The sequence below is a fragment of the Rattus norvegicus genome, chromosome 2 (assembly GCF_021556685.1).
Source record: "Rattus norvegicus strain SHRSP/BbbUtx chromosome 2, alternate assembly SHRSP_T2T, whole genome shotgun sequence".
Taxonomy (NCBI): Eukaryota; Metazoa; Chordata; class Mammalia; order Rodentia; family Muridae; genus Rattus; species Rattus norvegicus.
This window is the reverse complement of record NC_141535.1, coordinates 5,321,802-5,327,801: the sequence shown is the minus strand read 5'-3', so window position 1 is coordinate 5,327,801 and position 6,000 is coordinate 5,321,802.

Sequence of the window (6,000 nt, the reverse complement as noted above, 5' to 3'; positions counted from 1 at the left end):
CTGTGCGTAAAAGAAACATTTTAATGTTTAAGATAAAGTGTCATGGGGTTGGGGATTTAGCTCAGTGGTAGAGCACTTGCCTAGCAGGAGCAAGGCCCTAGCAAGGCCCTGGGTTCGGTCCCCAGCTCCGAAAAAAAAAAAAGAGAAAAAGAAAAAAAAAGATAAAGTGTCATTATAGTATATAAAACTATTTCTATAATGTGCATATATTTGTGTGTGTGTGTGTGTGTGTGTGTGTGTGTGTGTGGTATGTGTGTGTGTTCACGCAGGCTTGCATGTATGGATGGATGTAGTGTATACAGATCACCTAGTTACACTGACTTAGTTTCTGGATATGGGAAACAGGAATCCAAACTTTCAAAAAATGATTAGTAAGTTTTTGTTTAATCAAATGGCTGGCAGAAACTTGAAATTTCTTTAACATATTAGTTTTAAGTTCTATAGAAAGTTCTTTAAGGAAAGAAAAAGTAACCATTCCAAGAAACCTCTTTTCTGTTTTTCCTATTATAGTGAGCTGCACAGTTCTCCTAAGCAAGGAGGTGGACTTCATCTTCCTTACCACTTTCACCCTTGCCTACCCCATGGACTGTCTGACAAGGTAACAGAATGGTTTACATTTATTAAAACATGATACCGTGAGTTTATTGTGACGCGTTTTTGTCTGAACACTGCTGAAGAATAAAAAAAGAATTTTACTAGTTTTTGTACTAAGTATAGAAATAATGGCCATTCATGCAGGTGTTTGGAACCTAAATATTTGCACCTGAAAATAATAGAAACCATATTTCCACAATAAAATTTAAGGAAAACATATTTTAACATAATGATTAAATCTTATTTTAATGCAGACCTTACTTCAGATTATCAGTGAGTAAGAATCCCGATTCTACGCAAAGAAATTGAATTGTTTCTGTTTTTTTCAAGAGATGAAATTGCTTCTTGTGGTTATGAAGGCAGGTATGGAGAAGCTAAGTGAGTTCTATTTCTTAATGGAGGTTGATTTCTTTTATATATTTTTAGAAAGATTAATCCTCGCAAGTCAGTTCTACAATTTCCACATATGAAATATATATTACAAAAGGAAATATTTTAGTCTGAGTCTTTCATCTATACTACCATGTAAAGAATTGTAAATAACATAATAGTCCCTAGTGATCCTCCAGTGAAAACCAAAATAATAATAATAATAATAATAATAATAATAATAATAATAGGCATTGTCACGTTTATCTTCCTTCAGGTATAAAATGGCAAGAAATTGAAAGCTACATTTTCCTTTTTCTTTTTCTTTTTCTTTTTTTATTTGAATGGCATTGGTGGGGCCTTATTTGTCAGTTTTTACAAATAAGAAAAACTCGCTTCACAACTGTTCATAACTGCAGTTCTGGGCAGTCCGTCTCTTCACAGACACAGTTACATACATTCAAGAAAACACACAGAAAATTAAGCTGAAACTCGATTTCCTTCTAAATTAAAAGTAAACTATATTCTACCATTGCTGATGACCAATATTGGCATCTGTGTGGTGGGTAAAATGAGGCAGGCAGCCGTTGGGGGTCAGTGCATAGAGCTATTGATGAGGGTGGATCCAGACACCTATGGGGATGCTGTCACAGGCAGCCAGGGACTAGAGATGTTACTCAACAGACAGTTTTCTGAGGGAGCAAAGATTAAGTTACTGGGGGGTTGGCACTCTCTATGATCAGCGAAAAACCTATGAACTCTTAACTCCTTGGGGTCAGTGAGAAACACCAGGGAAGAGAGAAAATTCACACACACACACACACACACACACACACACACACACACACACACACACAAACACAGAGTTGATGGTAGAAGGAACAGTGTTCCAGCCCATCATACACAAGCCTTAACAGATACACATAGTTGATGGATGCCCTAACCCTTGTGCTATGGTACAATATGCTTTAGGAATTTAATTCCTGGGGACTTAAATTGAAAGTTAGTGGTATGGTTATTTAAAAACTCATTAAAAACAATTTAAAAAGAGATAATTTCTGACTGTAATTGTGTACTTTTCTCCATTTCCATTGTTTATATAAATACTTATTACTTCTTCTTACCATCTTGTAAATGATGTTTAGTTACTTATAATAGTTTTTCTTTATGTGAGCATAGTTATAAACACATGATAGTGAAAGAGCGTACCCCAAAACGGGGAGCCGCGTCTCTCGCTCCGATCGCGGGGTGGGGTGCCCCCAGGAATCACGAGTAGTCATTCTTGATGTAACAGCAAGAGGTAGCTTTTATTAACGGGATCCCGGGTCTTAGCGGGATCCCGGGTCGACACGTATCTCACACTGGAGACAGAGGAATCGACCCCGAGCCTCCAAACTCGGGGGTTTATATAGGGGAGGTAAGGGGCATTCTCGAGGTTACGCATTATTCGTCAATTCAAAAGGTGCACGGTTACTTTCGGCGCGAAATGACATCAGCAAGGAGTATGTGTTATCTAGCAGCTCGGCAGGCAGGTAGGGTGGCTCATCTCACTCAGGGGGGTGAAGGAAGGGGAGGGGTGGCTATGGATGGTCAGTGTCCTTGGGGCTGATAGCTGGTTTGGCAAATCCTATCTCTGGCTCTCCCTCAGGCACGTCTGGCCCTGCACATCCGGACTCTGACAATGAGCAACCTTTATGAAACTCTAGTTCTCCACATTCGGGCTCTGACAATGGGTAACCTTTATGAAACTCTAGTTCTACAATAGTATAAAATAATACAAAGAATAGTGTACTCTATCTTACTTATCTGTTTGTAAATACTCATTTGTGTGTGTGTGAATAAATGTGTGTGTGTGTGTGTGTGTGTTTGTACTTTTAATGTGAGTGAGGCATGTGCCTTGAGAGTGTGGTGGTTGCCATGGCAACAGAAGCAAGCAGGTCTTTGTTACCTAAGGATGATGTCATTGCTGGATTCAGAGGCTAGCTGTAAACCACTTCTGATGATAACATACCTCCCCTTTTCTTATCATAGAGAGAAGAAAAAAGGGAAAAAGGGGAAGCCGATGCTAAAAGGTAAATAGGGGCTTTAGACCTCTTAAACTGCTCCCTGCTGTCTAGGAGCATTATCAGTTTTGGGATGTAGCTGACTTTCACCATCCGGGCCCACTTGATAGTTGTGTAAAAGGAACTGTTTGACTTTTGGTTAGAAAATTTTGAATTTGTCTTTGAAGGAATATGGAAACAAGATTAATGAGGCAGGAAGGAAATAGTATCTCCAAGAAAATGGGGAGAAGAGGCATTAAGAAGGGCAGTATCCTATTTCCATGTAGGGTTTTGAAAAACCCAGGAATTGGAGGCCTCATGCTGTTCCCTGCATTTCTGGATGTCTGATTGCAGCTGGTGGAATGTATTTCTTACTGCCCCAGATTCGTTGACATAGAAACAGCATTCTTCCTGGAGAAACAGACAAGGACCACCTTCTTTAGCTGTCAGGACATCTAGTCCCTGTCTGTTCTGAAGCACAATTGCTGCCAAAGAATCGATCTTTTTCTGGATGATGAGCATGGTTTCATACATTCCTTGGAAACCGTTGTCAAGCTGGGATAAGAACTTCTTGTACAGGGTTAGGGAAGTCGTCGGCCCTGCAGTTCCAGTGCCAGCACCTGTAGCTACTCCTGCAGCAACCAGGAATGGCACAACCTGCAGTGCCCTCTTATGCTGGACAGGTATATGTCAAAAACTGGAATTGGTAGAGATTCTTTGCCATGTATTACTCCTAGTTCAGGGAAGGAACACCAGTGTGTAAACTCTTCCTGACCAGCTGGCAGGTAGGTGATGATATATACCAGTGCCACACAGAATTGACGTGTTTTGGGCTGCAGGGCCCTGCGGCAGAGATGGGGTATCAAGGATTGTGGTGCTATTGCAGTCTAGGGAACTGAGTTTTCCTTCAGAACATGTCCTGGATGTCCTAAAACTGTCACACAAATAAGAGGGATATAAAAAAGTATGGGGCGATGGCAGCATCGGAGTCAGGGCAGCTGATAAAAGCTGAGGTAAGGTTATTGGGCAGTATCACTAGAGAGGCTGTAATTGGCAATTGTGAATTAGTTTCAGGGGGGGATACTGCGTAGCTAGCAGTCTTTAAAGTGACCAGGTTGGGTGCCCTAAGGAGTTGGTACACCAAGGTCAGGGTCTGAATCAAAAGGCTAAATGACAAGTTAGTACCATTTGTGAGGGGGGATGTCAAGGACGTAAGGACTTTGGAGGACTGTTTGATTATTTCTCCTATTTTTCCGATATCTAGAGTTTGGGAAATTGGACAAAATTTCTCTGTATGTGGATAGTACTCTGGATGTGGAGGTCCTGCTTGGTTTTTACATTAGAGCTTACCAACAACTCCTGTTTTCTACCTGGGATTCCATGGGTCTTTTATATATAGAAGAACAGGGTCTTGCATTGCTGACAGAAGTGATTGGTCCTTGATCCTAACATATGTATCTGGAATGACCAATATGGGCAGCCCCCATATTTATCTGGCCATTTTTTGCAATCATCTGGTCAAAGAGGAAGGAAACAAAGAGAACATAATATGTAGAAGGAATGACAGATATAGGGATGACAGCAATTTGGATTGGCTCCCAGCATGGAGTGGTTTCCTGATCCTATTGGGAAAGTCTGTTTGTTATCAGTGGGGATTCCTTGAACCTCGAACCTCTAGATGTAAGTGATACCATGGATGGAAACGATCAGATGAGAAGCCCAAGTCTAATCCAGTGGAGTGGAGCGCAGATGCTAGAGTGGTGTCTCATTTTCTGGGATTGGGCACAAGGTAGGTGGTCTCAACATCTTGTGGAGCTTAAGAGAGCAGGATCCATGAAGGGCCCTACCATTTAGGAGAGACAGCTAAGTGCTGCTGATCTGGAGGGGACAGAAGATCTTGGTCTCAAATGTTGATAGGTAGTGGACAGGGGACAGCGTGTGGCCTTAGTCAGTGGTGGTCAGTAAAGATCCATAGGAGAGAAAGGGGGAGACAAAGTAATGGGGTAAGTAAATGGTCTAGGAGGGGAGTGCATTTAGTTGAAAGACCAGGAATTAGTACTGACATCCATACATGAGTTTGAAAGGTGAGACAAAGAGAAGTCACTTGGGGAGAGCTTGTAGCATAAAATGAGCCAGAGGTAGGAGTTTTGCCCAATCAAAGTTCCTGTGACAGTTTGACAAGAGTGGCTTGTAGGGAGCAGTTAGTTCTTTCTACCTCACCTGAAGATTGAGGGTGGTATAGAATATGAAAATGCCAGGTGATGTCTAGGGCCTTAGACAGAATTTGAGAAATTTGGGAAGTAATATAGGGACCATTGTCTCACTGAAGGGAGGCTGAGACACCAAATTGGGGATGATCTCTTGGAAGAGGAGCTCAGAAACTGTCTGAACCCTTTTGTTAGTTGTGGGATATGCCTCCACCCACACTGATAATGTGTCAATCAAAACTAGGAGGTAACTGGCACATTTGGCATGTGGGTAAAGACAAGTTGACAGTCAGTTCCAGGAAGGGAACCTCTGGCCTGATGGGTAGAAAAAGGGGTGCTACAATACCAGAAGTTGAAGTCTGACACTTGACAGACTTTGGAAGAGGCAGTGATGGATTTAAGAAACTTAAGTCCTTAGGAGTAGGCCTCTGGTGGGTTGTAACAAAATAAGACAATGCCTTGCTGTTAGGATGAAAGATGTGGCTAGGATAGGACAGATTTTGATGAGTATTAGGGAGTGAGAGTGGGGACATAGGTTGCAGTGTAAGAATGTCCTGGGGAGGGTGAGACATGTGTAGGCCCCAAGGGCTGCAGCTCTGGCTGCCTCTTCAGCTCCGTTGTTTCCCTTTGAGACAATAGAGTCATTCATCAAATGGGATCTGCCGTGGACAAACCCAATAGCTATGTGGAGATGGGAGGCCTTTAGCATGGCCATAATTTTGTTTGCATTAGTTACTGATCCTCCTTTAGTCATAAGTACCCCATGCTCCTTCCAGTTAGGGGCATGG